General features: G+C 46.3%; 1 protein-coding gene across 1 annotated transcript in view; it reads left to right on the top strand.

Moving 5' to 3' along the window:
• Positions 1-17,290, top strand: part of egf (epidermal growth factor) — a 231,298-nt gene that overhangs the window by 167,453 nt on the left and 46,555 nt on the right. The window lies entirely within an intron of this gene.

Here is a 17,290-nt window from a genome sequence, read left to right as displayed (position 1 = left end):
ACCAGGGGGTGCACCTGTTGGAGACCCAAGGTTCACCTGCACACCTCGTGCAAGCAAGTATAAAAGGTTGTCTGCCATGCTGCTTCTTCACTCTGGAGTTTGATTAAAGAGACTAAAGTCACATCAGTTTGAGCTTACAGCATATACAGTCTTGTGGAGTTACTCTGAACATAACAATTGGCGACGAGTAACAGATCACAAAATTTCACGTGGTTATGGCTACCGTTGGTATTCTTGAGAGATTTGTTGAGGGTGATGATTGGGAAGCCTTCGTTGAGTGCCTTGACCAGTACTTCATGGCCAATGAGCTGGATACGGACAGTAAGGCGGCCAAGCGCAGGGCGATTCTCCTCACTGTTTGTGGATCCACGATATATGGCCTCATCAAAAATCTGCTTGCACTGACGAAACCAATGGACAAGACATATGCAGAGTTGTGCACGCTGGTTCTGGAACACCTCAAGCTGAAGGAGAGCATCTTAATGGCCAGGTATCGCTTTTATACGCACCATCGCCCCAAGGGCCAGGACGTGGCGACCTATGTCGCCGACCTAAGACACCTTGCGGGACCGTGCAAATTTGCTGGATTTTTGGGGTAAATGTTGCGGGACTTTTTGTGCTTGGAATCGGCCACAAGGTCATTCTTCGCAAACTGCTGTCTGCCGAATCCCTAGATCTGAGCAAGGCCGTCACGATAGCCCAGGCTTTCATGTACACAAACGATAACACTAAGCAGATATCTTCTCAGCATCAAAGCTCACCGGCAAGTACTGTGCATAAAATAATGCCTTCAGCAGGCAGAACTGTACACGGCAGGGCCTACACGCCTGCAGAGGCCAGACCTAGGATGACTGAGTCCGCCGTGGGGCGTGAATGCGAATCCATTAACACCATGTTGGCGCTGCGGGGGTAATCATAGAGCCCATCAATGTCAATTCAAGCACTACGTGTGCAAAGGCTGTGGAACAATGGGGCACCTCCAGCGAATGTGCAAACGTGCTGCGACTCATCACGTGGCAGAATCAGCAGAAGATGACCGATCCAGCGCGGCTCACGCTGAACGAGTAAGAGAGGCAACTCAACCCGAGGCTGAAGAGGAAGTGCATGGGGTACACACCTTCACCACCAAAAGCCCTCCGATAATGTTGAAAGTCAAATTAAACAGCATTCCATGGAATTGGACACAGGGGCGAGTCAGTGAATTCTGAGCCAGAAGGCTTTTGAGAAACTGTGGGGCAACAAGGCACAAAGGCCAAAACTAAGCCCGATTCATACAAAGCTGCGCACTTACACCAAAGAGCTCATATCAGTCATTGGCAGTGTGGCAGTGAAGGTATCGTACAATGGAGCTGTTCATGATTTATCACTATGGATTGTACCAGGTGATGGCCCAATGCTGTTCGGCAGAAGCTGGCTAGGAAAGATCCGATGGAACTGGGATGACATCAAAGCACTGTCTTTGGTGGATGACTCCTTGTGCAGTCAAGTGCTAAACAAATTTCCGTCGCTATTTGAGCCAGGCATCGGCAACTTCACAGGCGCCAAAGTGCAGATCCATCTAGTCCCTAATGCATGGCCTGTTCATCACAAGGCCCGAGCGGTTCCATATATGATGCGGGAGAAAGTCGAGATCGAACTGGACAGACTTCAATAAGAGGGAATTATATCGCCAGTCGAGTTCAACAAAAGGGCCAGTCCAATTGTTCCAGTGTTGAAAAGTGATGGCACGGTCAGAATCTGTGGAGACTACAAAGTAACGATCAACCAAGTCTCGTTACAGGACCAGTACCCACTACCCAAAGCGGAGGACCTGTTCGCAACGTTAGCAGGGGGAAAGTTGTTTACCAAGCTGGATCTACCCTCTGCTTGCATGACACAGGAGCTGGCTGAATCTTCGAAAAAATTGACGTGCATCAACACGCACAAAGGACTGTTCATATACCACAGATGCCTTTTTGGGATTCGCTCGGCTGCTGCCAACTTCCAGAGGAACATGGAGAGTCTGCTGAAATCGGTTCCGCACACCGTTGTGTTCCAAGACGAAATTCAAGTCACTGGTCGTGATACCACCGAACACTTGCACAACTTGAAGAGGTTCTAAAGCGACTGGACAGAGTGGGACTCAGGCTGAAACACTCCAAGTGTTTTCCTGGTGCCAGAGGTCGAATTTCTGGGGAGAAAGATTGCGGCAGACAGCATCAGACCTACTGACTCCAAAACGGAGGCCATCAAGAATGCACCCAGACCAGAGAATGTGACGGAGCTGCATTCGTTCCTGGGACTCCTCAACTATTTTGGTAACTTTCTACCCGGGTTGAGCACATTGCTGGAACCTTTGCATTTATTACTACGTAAGGGTGATGACTGGGTGTGGGGTAAATCTCAAGAGACAGCCTTCAATAAGGCCAGAAACCTGCTATGTTCTAACAAGTTACTTGTATTGTAGGATCCGTGTAAACGTTTAGTGCTAGCTTGTGATGCATCTTCGTACGGGGCCGGTTGTGTGTTACAGCAAACCAATGTGTCAGGCAAACTGCAACTGGTTCCATATGCATCCAGAAGTCTATCTAAGGCTGAAAGAGCCTACAGTATGATTGAGAAAGAAGCATTAGCATACAGGGTTAAGAAAATGCACCAATACCTATTTGACCTCTGGTTCGAGCTCGAAACCGACCACAAATCGCTCAATTCGCTGTTCTCAGAAAGCAAAGGTATTAACACCAATGCTTCGTCCCGCATCCAAAGATGGGCACTAACATTATCTGCGTATGACTATGTAGTCTGCCACAGACCAGGCACTGAGAACTGTGCTGATGCCCTCAGTCGGCTACCATTGCCCACCACCGGGGTGGAAATGGCGCAACCCACAGACTTGCTTCTTGTAATGGATGTTTTTGAGAGTGAGGGGTCACCTGTCACAGCTCGCCAGATCAGGACCTGGACCAGCCAGGACCCTGTGCTATCACTAGTAAAAAAACTGTGTCCTTAATGGGCGCTGGTCGACTGTTCCCAGGGAAATGCTGGACGAAATTAAGCCATTTTACCGACACATGGATGAAATGTCCATCCAAGCGGATTGTCTTCTATGGGGGAATCACGTGGTTTTTCAAAAAAAAGGCAGGGAAATGTTTATACGCGACCGACACAGTACTCTCCCAGGCATAGTCATGATGAAGGCTGTCGCCAGGTCACACATTTGGTGGCCCGGCATTGACTCGGAATTGGAGTCATGCGTACACCAATGTAACACGCTCACAGTTGAGCAATGCACCAAGGAAGGCCCCACTGAGTCTGTGGTCATGGCCCTCCAAACCGTGGTCCAGTGTCCATGTAGATTTCGCTGGCCTCTTTCTAGCAAAGATGTTCCAAAAGCAGTGGATGCTTACTCTAAGTGGATTGAATGTGTAATAATGTCATCATGATCTAATTAGCAATCTTGCTGTGCGAGGCCCCTTGGGGAAGAGTAAACATAATATGGTAGAATTTTTTATTAAGTTGGAGAGTGAGACAGTTAATTCAGAGACTAGGGTCCTGAACTTAGGGAAAGGTAACTTCAATGGTATGAGACGTGAATTGGCTAGAATAAACTGGCGAACGATACTTAAAAGGTTGATGGTGGATAGGCAATGGCAAACATTTAAAGATCACATGGATGAACTTCAACAATTGTACACCCTGGTCTGGAGTAAAAAATAAAATGGGGAAGGTAGCTCAACCGTGGCTAACAAAGGAAATTAAGGATTGTGTTAAATCCAAGGAAGAGGCATATAAGTTGACCAGAAAAAGCAGCAAACCTGAGGACTGGGAGAAATTTAGAATTCAGAAAGGGTTTAATTAGGAGGGGGAAAATAGAGCATGAGAGGAACCTTGCTGGGAACATAAAAACTGACTGCAAAAGCTTCTATAGATATGTGAAGAGAAAAAGATTAGTGAAGACAAACGTAGGTCCCTTGCAGTCAGAATCAGGTGAATTTATAATGGAGAACAAAGAAATGGCAGACCAATTGAACAAATACTTTGGTTCTGTCTTCACGAAGGAAGACACAAATAACCTTCCGGAAATACTAGGGGACCAAGGGTACTTAAGGAAGTGGCACTAGAAATAGTGGATGCATTGGTGATCATTTTCCAGCAGCCTATTGACTCTGGATCAGTTCCTATGGACTGGAGGGTAGCTAATGTAATACCAATTTTTAAGAAAGGAGGTAGAGAGGGGGAATTATAGAATGGTTAGCCTGACATCAGTAGTGGGAAAAATGTTGGAATCGGTTATTAAAGATGAAATAGCAGCGCATTTGGAAAGCAGTGACAGGATCGGTCCAAGTCAGCATGGATTTATGAAAGGGAAATCATGATTGACAAATCTTCTGGAATTTTTTGAGGATGTAACTAGTAGAGTGGACAGGGAAGAACCAGTGGATGTGATGTATTTGGACTTTCAAAAGGCTTTTGACAAGGTCCCACACAGGAGATTGGTGTGCAAAATTAAAGCACATGGTATTGGAGGTAATGTATTGATGTGGATAGAGAACTGGTTGGTAGACAGGAAGCGGAGAGTCGGGATAAACAGGTCCTTTTCAGAATGGCAGGCAGTGACTAGTGGGGTGCTGCAAAGCTCAATGCTGGGACCCCAGCTATTTACAATATACATCAATGACTTAGATGGAGGAATTGAGTGTAATATCTCCAAGTTTGCAGATGACACTAAGGTGGGTGGCAGTGTGAGCTGTGAGGAGGATGCTAAGAGGCTGCAGGGTGACTTGGACAGGTTAGGTAAGTGGGCAAATGCATGGCAGATGCAGTATAATGTGGATAAATATGAGGTTATCCATTTTGGTGGCAAAAACACAAAGGCAGAATATTATCTGAATGGCGGCAGATTAGGAAAAGGGGAGGTGCAACGAGACCTGGGTGTCATGGTACATCAGTCATTGAAAGTTGGCATGCATGTTCAGCAGGCAGTGAAGTAGGAAAATGACATATTGGCCTTCATAGCTAGGGGATTTGAGTATAGGAGCAGGGAGGTCTTACTGCAGTTGTAGAGGACCTTGGTGAGGCCTCACCTGGAATATTGTGTTCAGTTTTGGTCTCCTAATCTGAGGAAGGACGTTCTTGCTATTGAGGGAGTGCAGCGAAGGTTCACCAGACTGATTTCCGGGATGGCAGGACTGACATATGAGGAGAGATTGGATCGACTGGGCCTGTATTCACTGGAGTTTAGAAGGATGAGAGGGGATCTCATAGAAACATATAAAATTCTGACGGGACTGGACAGGTTAGCTGCAGGAAGAATGTTCCCGATGTTGGGGAAGTCCAGAACCAGGGGACACAGTCTAAGGATAAGCAGTAAGCCATTTAGTGTCGAGATGAGGAAAAACTTCTTCACTCAGAGAGTTGTTAACCTGTGGAATTCTCTACTGTAGAGAGTTGTTGATGCCAGTTTGTTGGATATATACAAGAGGGAGTTAGATATGGCCCTTCCTGCTAAAGGGATCAAGGGGTATGGTGAGAAAGCAGGAAAGGGGTAGAGATGATGATCAGCCAGGATCTATTGAATGGTGGTGCAGGCTCAAAGGGTGGAATGGCCTACTCCTGCACCTATTTTCTATGTTTCTATGCACGTCCACTGCCACCATTGAAAGCCTCCGGGCCATCTTCACCATCCATGGTTTAGTGACAATGGACCATGTTTCACCAGCTCGGAATTCAACGAGTTCATGACCCACAATGGCATCAAACATGTCAGGTCTGCCCCGTTTAAGCCCACATTCAAAGGTCAAGCAGAACAGGCAGTCCAAACTATCAAACAGAGCATGAAACGCGTGACGGACGGTTCCCTGCAGACCCGCTTATCTCGGTTTCTGCTCAGCTATCGGACGCGAACCCACTCGCTTACCGGGGTACCCCCGGCAGAATTGTTAATGAAGAGAGCACACAAAACCAGACTCTCCTTCGTCCACACAAATCTCACTGATCATGTAGAAACCCGGCGTCACTAGCATAACATGTACCATGGTCGCGCGGCTGTATCACGTGACATTGAGGTTAATGACCCTGTGTTTGTTCTTAATTACGGTCATAGTCCCAAATGGGTTGCTGGCACTGTTTTAGCCAAGGAGGGGAAGAGAGTATTTGTTGTCAAACTTTTGAATGGACAAACGTGCAGAAAGCATTTGGATCAGACCAAACTGCGGTTCACTGACAACCAAGAACAGTTTGAAGAGGACATTACCATCACTGATCCACCAACACACACTTAACCAACAATTGACCTCGCTGTCAATCACGAGGATGAACCCACGATGCCCGACAGTCTGATCAGACCAGCCACGCTGCAGTGCAGCAATGATCCGTCCAACTCACCCATGCCAGGACTTCAGCTCAGACAATCAACCAAAGAATGAAGAGCCCCTGATCGCCTCAACTTGCAAATAACTTGTATCTGAGACTTTGGAGGGGGAGTGATGATATGTATGTAACTTTGTAATAGTGTAAGACTTGCCACCAGGGGGCGCACCTGTTGGAGACCCAAGGGTCACCTGCACACCTCGTGCAAGCAAGTATAAAAGTTTGTCTGCCATGCTGCTTCTTCACTCTGGAGTTTGATTGAAGAGACTAAGGTCACATCAATTTGAACTTGCAGCATACAGTCTTGTGGAGTTATTCTGAACATAACATATCCCACTGAAGAAGCCACAAACTACTCAAGAAATGTAATTTGAACTATCAAGTGATACTCAGCCACTATCACTATATACAAATATAAGCACACAGCAACCTCCCACAAACATAATCAGATAATCTGTTTCAGTGATGTTGGTTGAGTGATAGCTATTGGCTACAACACCAGGGAGAACTCCTCTATTCTTCTTTGAATTAGTACCATGGGATCTTTTATGTTCACCTGAGAAAGCAGACAGGACTTCAGTTTAACACCACGTTCATAAGACGGCTCCTCCCTCAATGCTAACCTCAAATAGCAACCTAGATTTTGTGCTCAATTATCTGTAGTGGGGCTTGGTCCCACAACCTTCTGGCTCAGAGGTGAGAGTGCTACCAACTGAGCCACCATTTTCACCTAGAAAGAAGAGTGCATTTTCAAAATGTCTCATGAGCTCGACATTGCATTGGGAAGAATGGATTGGTCTGGCACACATTCGAACCTCTGCTACAAGTCATCGCTAATACAACGTGAGCAAAGGGGAATGTTATTTTACTTTGACTTTTCCCCAGAAATGAAGTAGAGGCGGGAGGGGGATTTGAAGATTGAGGGGGTTGGAGAAATGGGCTAGATTTTCAGCACATCATCGCCCATTTAGCGCCCATTTAGCGCTGAGATTCAGGCTTTCGCCCATATTTGATGAAAAATGGAAACTAGCACCCGATTCTCGGCCGTTTATCGCCGGCACAACTTTCGGCATATAGGAATGAGCTGCATCGCCTGGCCTATTTAAAAAAAAATATGATGCCATCCTCATGCAAGGCCCAGAATACTGTTTATAATAGAAACTAGTGCCCAATTATCGCCCAGATTATCGCTGAGCATTTTGCCCATAATTCACCCAAAAAGACATTCAAGAAAAGCTGCCCCAACCTGACCTTAACTCGGCAGTATGGATGCCATTTTGTAACTCGGAGGATCTTTAATAAAAGGCTGCTTAAAGTGGTTGGGAGTCAAAGTAATTCATGAGTGATTTTAAGTGCATTTTTGAATCTTGCCAATCATCGAATCACATTGTATTTGTTGAGGACAATTTAAGAAGACAGATTAGGGCATTTATAGTGATGGGGTCTGTAATTTCTCAACCAGTATAGATGTCTACTCACATGCTGCAGACTAGAGGTTGGAGAAGGTTCATTGAAGAGCATTATGTGCCCAATCAAAGAGGTGGCAGACTGCTGAGGAGGAGACGACGTTACACCCAACGCATTTACAGGGATAAGCGATCATACCTGGATATGTCCGATAACATGTGCGTTAGAAGGCTGCGATTCCGAAAGGAGGTCATCAGTGAGATATGCCAGCTAATTAAGGGAAATCTGTAGCCTACCGGTACTACCAGGACCATACTGCCCGTTGAGGTTAATGTTACTATGGCACTTTCCTTCTACACATCGGGTTCCTTTCAGGCCTCAGCTGGCGACATTTGCGGTATCTCTCAGCACGCCAAACATTGCTGCATTTGACAGGTGACTGAAGCCCTTTACTTACACAGAATGGACTTTATAAACTTCCCTATGATGAGGGAGGCACAGAGTGAGAGGGCTTTGAGGTTTTCGAGAATAGCAAACTTCCCCAAGATGCAGGGAGTAATAGCCTGTATGCACATCACCCTGCGAGCACCTTTCCAGGATGCAGAGGTGTTTCGGAACCGAAAGGGATTCCACTCCCTGAATGTGCAGCTCATTGTCAAACACAAGCAAATAATCATGGCAGTAAATGCAAATTTTCCAGGGAGCATCCATGATGCGCACATCTTACATGAGTGCACTGTCTCTGACCTGTTTAAGAATCAGCCACAAGGTCACAGTTGGATGCTGGGGGATAAAGGATATGGCCTTGCCAGCTGGCTCATGATCTCCCTGCGTAAGCCCCAGACAGAAGCTGAGAAGTGCTACAAAGAAAGCCATACAGCCACATGCAATATCATCAAAAAGACAATAGAAGTTCTGAAGCAGTGCTTCAGATGCCTGGACCACTCAGGAGGGAAACTATACTACCACCCTGAGCAAGTCACTGAGTTCATTGTGGTGTGCTGCATGTTGGGTAACCTAGCTATCAGGAGAGGACAACGATTGCCAGATGGGACCGCCGGTCCACCTCAGGAGAGAGGGGAGGCGGAAGAGGAGGACGAGGATCTCGGGGAGGATAATCAGGCTGGCGATGAACCCATGCCCCCGCCAACCCCCCCCACACACACCACTGGAAAAGCCCCATGGTAGTTACGCAGCTGCAAAACTGTTGCATCGGCAGCTCATAAATGAACGCTTTGTGTGAAGTTACGTTGGTGACAGTCACAGTTGCATTATGTTTCCTCCTTGCCTGGCCTGGCCATTGTATTGATGTTTTATCTTACGTTATTAGAAGGCACTTCACAACAATTGTAAAGTTAAATAAATTTTTTAAATAATTTAACAACTGATTTAAAATAATTTTTAACAAACTATAACACCCCTCCCCAACCCCCAACATTCAACAACATTTTTTCTACAACAATATAACGATAAAACCCTCCCACCATCCCCAACAGTCAACAATCAACAAATGTTTAAAAATAATAATCTAACAATAATATATGCTCCCCCCATCCCTGCGGCCACGCTTCCCTCCTCTAACTTGATTCCCCCTCGTTGTAACCCCCACTTGCCCACTTAATCCTCTAGTAATGGGACCAAGACATCTTGCAGCAGAGCACCTCAAGGCTGCTGCTGTGGGGGGGGCGGGGGGAGTGATGTCGGCTGAATGACCTCAGTGGATCGAGGAGAAGACGTTTGCGAAGAAACGTCTTCTGAGTCAGAAGGAAGTTCTTCCTCCTGTCTCGCATCTGTCGTGCTGGATGGTGGTACGGCAACTTAGGGTGCAGTGCCTCATCCCAAAACTATTGTGTGCCGCAAGGCATCGACAGAGTTGGTCGTTCTCTCCATTGCTGCAACCATCTGTCCCATGCCCTCCGATATTCTGGCAGATAGTGTGGCAATGTTGCCGGTCAACCCACCAATCGCCTGGAGGGGCTCTCAACCAATGTCAACGCTCGCCCTTGACAGTGACACCATGTCCTCGTTGACATCTGCCCATCGCCGCGCGTGCCTACCTCGCCAACTCAACTTCTGCGGGGTCAGCGTGGGCACTGGATGACTTGGAGTGCCCTGCTGCAAGCCGCTTGGCCCGGCTATTTCATCCGTTGAGGATGACGTGGCCGCAGGTACCACAGATGACCCTTCCAGCTCATCATCCTCCTCCTCGGTCATATGTTCTTCTTACCCCGTGGTGAGCACAACCTGCAGCAATAGGGTGATGCTCCAGGGGCCTCCCATTGCACCTGGGGAGCTGGAAAACATAATTGAGGTTAGTAGAAGAGAAGGGGAGACATGAGAATGATTGGGCTGCACAGGCATATGTACGAGGAGCAACACTACTGCAATAAATATGAACGAGAGACGTTACATATGATTAATGTGAGAGTACAGAAGAGTACAGAAGCTGCATGCATAACATTACATCATTCATCTATTATAATCAAATGGCATTAAATTACTTTAAATTACCACTGGTTTACCACTGCTTTACACATTACTCACGTGGCGCAACAACGGGATCTGCACCACCACAGGTGGCAGAACGATTATGCGTGCTCACTAAGGCTGCGACACTCTCCTCAAGATTAGTGAGAGGGTGCAGGTCAGCAGGTCCTCCTCTGCTCTGCCTGATTCTTGGATATCTTCCTCTGCAAACGTGAAAAGAGCATGGCATAAGTTAATTGCCTAGGTACTATTACGGAAACACAAAACAGATATTGTAATCCACAATTAGTCACCCCACATGCTATTCATCGTTAATATTAACGTTATATGCTAATACAGTTTGTATCCAATGGATGTATGGTTATAACATCTACGTTCAGAGAAAATATTTAATAAGAGCATGTTTAGGAACTAATGCTTGACACCAACCCTCTCGCGTACAATCGCCAGGAAAGGCCCCATCCACGGGCTGTACCATTCGGCACCTGAGGGGAGAGAGGCGGTTTATTGGAATTGATGGAGGTCCCCAAGATGGGGGGGGGGTGGGGAGGAGAATCAGGACCGCTGATGAGCTCAGCAATGACAGGACTGTAATGGGAAGGAACACCATGTCCCTGGGCTGTGCTCGGAGACCTCCATGTGGCCGGAGCTAATGTCCCACAGTGTCCCAGGGCAGACAGTGAGCCAGGGCAGCTTTCCCCCAGTCCAGGCTGGGTCACTGTGTGACTGACAGCAGCCGGAGAGACTCACACAGTCTAGGTAAAGGTGACCGGACCCCTCGTTGCTCAGTCGTGCCCCCATCCACCAACCTAACCAAAAAGGAAATGGTGCCCAAGTTAAAGAGTTGCTCACAGTACACAAGCAGCAATATAATTTAATAATTCTCCTTCTAAACTAAAGTAGTAGAAATACCGAGTGTTTGCGGTGTGTCTGTTTCCAGTCATTCTTTGGCCCCAATTTTTGATCAAAGTGTTTAAATAATAATGGCGATTAATTTTAAGGCATCTCAGCAACATTAGAGTAAAAAGGCACAGGTTCTGACCCCAGTCCAAATCTTAACAGGGAAGTTACCCAAGGTTACCCAGTTTAATTACAATCTGGCAGATTTACATTCTAATTAATAAGTCAGTACGTCATTACAATTATAAATTTAATAATTTAATACTTACTCTTGTCGATGAAACAAGACTATTCCAGCGCTTGTGACACTGGTCTGCCTCTCGTCTATCGTGCGCCACAGATGACACAATAGCGGCGATATCCGCCCATATTCTCTGGTATATCCGGGGGTGGGGGGGAGGTTTCCCACACCCACCTCGAGTTAATTGGCCCCACCGAGTTTCCACCTCGTGGACTAAGGCCTCGTTCGCCTCTTCAGTGAAGGCTTTCACCCTCCTTCTCCCTGCAACCTCCTCAACACTCTCTCCCAACTCCTCATGTTCCATCTCCATCTTATTTGCTTCTCAATTCCTTCAAAAAATGACTCCTCACAAACCTTCCTTCTCTCTCTCCCTCCCTTTGTCTTCTGAGCCTGCAAGGATGACCCCTGACCTCCCGAACCGCAGGAAAAGTTCTTCGCCTGAAAAAAAAACGGCCATGCGCAGAACGACCGTTACTATGGACGACAGTAGTGCATAACTGAATACATCGTTATCGCCCATTTCACATCGCTAAGACTATCGCCCAAATTAAAAAGGCGAAACTAGCAATTTTTAAAATGGCCGATACTCCATCGATCCTGAAAAATAAAAAAAGCACTAAGGCTGGAAATATCGCCCATTTTTGGGCGATAGCGAACATAGTGGAAAGCCTTGCTCCATAGAGAGTTTGGGGCATCTCTTTGTTACAGCGACCAACACTGATAAAATAAGTAAATGAGCAACAAACACACATATCACATGAAGAAAAATTAAGGGAAGCAAAGAGGTATCTCAAGAGGGAAGTAACTTGAGAGTAAACATTAAGGGGCGGGGTGGGGGGAAGTTTCCGATTATTTCCGCAAGTTTTGCGCCCAGATTCCAGCACAATCCGGGCAGAATCGGCCGAACCTGTGTAAAATATCAGGGAATTTTAAGCGTAAGTGAGTTACGCTCAAAATTTCTTATGCTAGTGTATTCCGAGAACTTTTACACTGCTTCAAGATTCAATTTGCCCGAATCAGGCCCTGCCCACAAATTGGACACGAGTCGCGATTCCCCCCATTGCATTGGTTGGGGATGGCTCTACAAATTGTGCTTATTTTTCTCGGCGCCCAGGCACCACCAGGCACATTTCATAAGTTTTCTTATACAGGGTATCAAAAAATATTTAATTTGCAAAGATACCAATTAGTGTATGCCAATGAAATTATTAAATGATTCAGTATAGTTTCTTTGAGCTAGAGATTGACCAGGATTGCACCCATTTTACTGCTATTTTTTCGTGGTAAAAGTGTGTTTTTTGGCACTAAAAGTTTTTACAGTCATTTTGCAATATTGGCCAGCGGTTTACCGCCAGTGTTAAAAAATACGGTCTGCCTTTTTTTGGACCATATTTGTGATGTCACTCGGCGTCGGAATGTTCCGATACCACCGTTTTTGAAAAATTGGCCAATACCATCATTTGTAAAGTCTGCGAAAAAAAACGGTCAAAAAATACAAGTCTTACCAGGTCGGATTCACGACGAAATCGGCGCTAACAACGCCACCTTGAAAAATGGAGCTACAGTTAAGTGAATGAAAGCATTTGGAGGGAAGGCTGTGTTTTATACTTTGAGTGTTTTGTGAGTTTTTCTTCGATTTTAAGGACACTTAAGGACGTTAAAAAGAATGGGGCCTATGCTATCTCTGCCATTATTGCTGGCTGCTTTTTCCATGGAGCAGAGACCTGGAAGAAGGCTTATTCAACAGCATTATCAGGGTAATCAAAGAGCTCGTAGACTTATGGGGAGGAGGCCTTACCCACGAGTTTTCAGGGAACATCGCTCATACCTCCACCTGTCTGAGACAAAGTGCGCTTTCGAAAAGAGGTGGTCACAGAGATATGCCAGCCCATAAAGGAAGACATACAGCCTACAAGTGTGAGGAGGACTGCACTGCCCATCGAGGGGAAGGTGACTGTGGCACTTGCCTTCTATGCCTCCGGCTCCTTTCAGGCATCAGCAGGGGACAAATGCTCCATCTCGCAGTTTGCTACATATTGCTGCATTCGCCAGGTGACTACTGCACTGTACACACGCAGGAAGGATTTCATAAACTTACCAATGACCATGGAGGCACAGAATGAGAGGGCTTTAGGCTTTGCACGAATTGCTGGCTTCCCAAAGGTACAGACTGCCATTGACTCTACACACATCGCCCTGCGAGCACCTTTTGAGGATCCAGAGGTTTACCTAAACCGAAAGGGATTCCACTCGCTGAACGTACAGATCGTCTGCGACCATACTGGCAGTAAATGCACAATTTCCAGGGAGCATCCAAATGGCTTTCATTTTGCTTGAGAACACTGTCTCACAGCTGTTTGAGCATCAGCCAGAAGGCCAGAGCTGAATGCTGGGAGACAAAGGTTACGGGCTCGCCACCTGGCTCATGATCCCCCTCCGCAACCCTCAGATAGAAGCCGAGCATCACTACAATAACAGCCAGATAGCCACATGCAACATTGTCGAAAAGACGATTGGAATGCTCAAGCAATGCTTCCATTGCCTGAACCACTCTGGAAGCACCGTGCAATACTATCCTCAGCAGGTGCTGCATGCAACACAACGTAGCCATCATGAGAGGACAGGATTTGCCACTGGGGATTGCAGAACCACCTCAGGAGAAAGGGGAGTAGGAGGAGGAGGAGGAGGAGGAGGAGGAGGACGAGGACAAGGAATCCATGCCACCACCATCCCCACGACGACATGGGAGGAGGCCTCGTGGAGCTTTCTCCACTGCAAAAGCCTTACGTCAGCATCTGATATTTGAATGCTTTGCATGAAGGCTGAACGGCACGGTTCATCATTGACTGCCCACTCTATCCCACCATGTTGACTATTTCCCCCTGTTGTTCTGCAAATGAGACACTGCACATGTTTGGTTTAGGTGACAAAATAAATTTACATTTGTTAAACATTTGTACAGTTGTACATTAATGAAACTTTGTAAAGGTTGATTTAGTAACTTCAATAAAAATGTTGAATGTTAAAACTTGAAATGTAAACTTTACTTAAATAAAAGCAAAACAACAACAACAATAGAACAAAAAAACAAAACAACCATTGCACCAAACATCCTTCAGCTGCAGCCACCTTTACCGCCCTCCCCCCGCCAATTTGAACCCCTTCACCCCTGTCCATTGTTACTCTTGCCTTTGCCCTTGCCCACACCCCTACCCCTACTCCCGGTGGTTCCAAGACGTTTATCAGCAGCGCGGACAGGGCGCTGTTGTTGTTGGGGATAGACGTAGGAGACGCCACTTGAAGCCCTGGAGATGCTGGGGCAGTGAAAGGCTCGGCTTCTGAGTGGTGAGACTGTTGCTCAGCCTCACCACTCACTGGTTTTGTCAGTCTGGGTGGCATGACACTGGGGACTGGAGTGCCATGAGTCGAGACTGTCAATTGCCGCTGGGCATTGACAGCCTCGGTGTTCTCCCGCGTTGTAACTACGAGCTGCGACATGCCCTCCCTTATGTCCGCAGATAGTGCTGCAATGTATCCCGAGATCCCACCCATGACCTCAGGAAGCTGTCAGCTGAGCTGGGTGCTCACACCAGACAGTCCCACCAACTTCATTTGCTTGTCTGCCTGCCTTTCGGCAGAGCGGCTTTGCCAACGGCATACAGGTTTCTGCCCTAGGTGTGCTTTGTTGCAACCCACTGGGACCCGGGACCCTGGATGCTGGATAACCATGGAATGTTACGGTTTCCTCCTCCGATGAACTGCTGCCTGCAGCTGAAGTCGTTAGTGCCTGCGTGGGTGCACCTTGCATGTGACCTGGAAGGTGCCAGAAGGATCGGAAGAAAAAAAAAGCGGAAAAAAATTGCGTATGCGCAGAACGGGCATTTTATTTAAAGACGAAAAATTGAGTTTCGGCGCACAAAAGTTTTTGAAAACAGTGCAATTTTATTATTATAGCGATCATCAAAAAGCTTTTGGCCAATTTTGCGCGTTTATTTTTTGACGCTATTTCGACGCTAAAAAAAAGATGTTAAACGCAATTAGCGCTTTGGCCAATTTTAAGTGATTTTTAGTGATTTTAAATCAGGTAACTCACAGGCGGAAGGCTGCACACCCTTATTAAAATGATTATTTTTGGTGATGACCATATTTTCAATTGTATTAATAAAATTGCACCAATTTACCACTTTTAAATAGAATTTCCCAAATGCACCCCAAAGTTGTGAAAATATAACAGATTTTTAGAAAATGCTCCTTGCATATTAATGAGAAGACAAAGAAAACGTTTGAGTAACAGTCTGATTGGGGGTAATGTTGACTTTGAGTAATTGTGTGAAACAGCCGATATCAATTCAGCCATGGATTCCATGGAAATGAAAATCAGAAGAGATGCGAGGCGGCTGAATCAATATCACCCATTTTATACTGTCACCCAAAGTCAACCCAGATTTCTTTCTTGTTCCATTCACACACATGTTTACCGGAAAAACAGAAGAAAAACATAGTGAAAACCTGTGAGGTACAGGAAGAACCTGAAGTTGGACCTGGTCCATGGATTGCAGACTCGGCCCATGCATCATTATAATTGTCCGAAAGTGTTTGCTGATGACAATTTTTTTAAGTAATATGCACTAGAGGGCAGTGTTGCCACATGAAATTTATTTTTGTGGCTATGAAAGTTTTTAGTACAGAATAATGAAACAAAAACACAACCTGAAATGATTGAGCTCTGAATCTGACAGGCCTCAACAAAATGCAGTCCTGACTTCAGTCAGAAATGGAGAGTGGGCAAACTGGAACTGTCTGAAAATGACTGTTTACGCCATTTCTCCATGGTGGCCGTTCTGCCTCACCTCCAATCATTTTCTCAGCCAATTACAGAAAGAACCGTGGTCCGGCCTGGAAGTGGGTCATGATGTATCTGGTTGCAGAAACGTTATCATGGGTTTCCTTTTTATGTGTAACTGGAAATGATGTGCTAAACAAACATTTCCTTGTTAACAATATTGCCATTTAATATTGTGCTAAAGGTATTAGACTAAACTGACCAATAAAAGTGGTCCCTGCAACCATTGCATCTCAACAAACAACAACTTGTATTTATATAGTGCCGTTACTATAGGAAAATCTCCCAAGGTGCTTCACGGAAGTATAATCACACAAAAATGGATGCTGGGCCAAAAGGGAGTCCCAATTTTAATTGAGAGAGGGGATCATGAATCAGGCAGGGGGCTAGGTGATGTCTAGCACCCCTGACCTCAGCAGCTTGAGAGCCGGGTGATTTTAATATCTGGGGCTCATCTAGATGGCGCCAGTCAGCTGCTCGCATGAAACGGGCAGGAAGCAGCAACTGGGCGGCAAGTAAGAGTGAACTTTCAGGCGGCAAGAGGACACCGGTTGGCATCAAAGGCACATTCGCCAGCAGCAAGGTACTGTCCTTTATTCCACTCCGACTCATCCTGGCCCCACAGAGAAAGTAAAAAAAGTTTACCTATTTGAGACTTTTCTGGGCCCAGATCCTCTGCTCACTGTCTTCACTTGGCAGGAAAGTCACAGCGACTTCTACACTCAGGTAAAATTGCAGATCAGGTCCCAATGACATCGTTGGAACCTGATCTGCATATTTAGAGAAGGACCCCACCACCTTTGGCCAGGTGTCCATGCTGCCTGCTCAAACGAGCAGGTTATAATAGAAGATGGTGGGATCAGTGTGGGACATCAGCAGGCAAGTCCCCCGGCCGATATTAATTGCCCACCCTTCCCGACTCCCTGCCAGCAGCATACATTTTTACAATCGGTCCTTACGCCTTCCTTTTCACTTGTGTGAGAAACGGTGCTTTGTTGAACTTACAAATATCTAGTAGGCTCTTCTGATGCCAACTGATAAACCAAAAGGGGGAAAAAAGGGAG

This window comes from Pristiophorus japonicus, chromosome 2, assembly GCF_044704955.1.
Source record: "Pristiophorus japonicus isolate sPriJap1 chromosome 2, sPriJap1.hap1, whole genome shotgun sequence".
In the NCBI taxonomy this organism is placed as follows: Eukaryota; Metazoa; Chordata; class Chondrichthyes; family Pristiophoridae; genus Pristiophorus; species Pristiophorus japonicus.
Note: the sequence above shows the minus strand (reverse complement) of the source record. Positions and strands in the feature narration are given on the sequence as shown.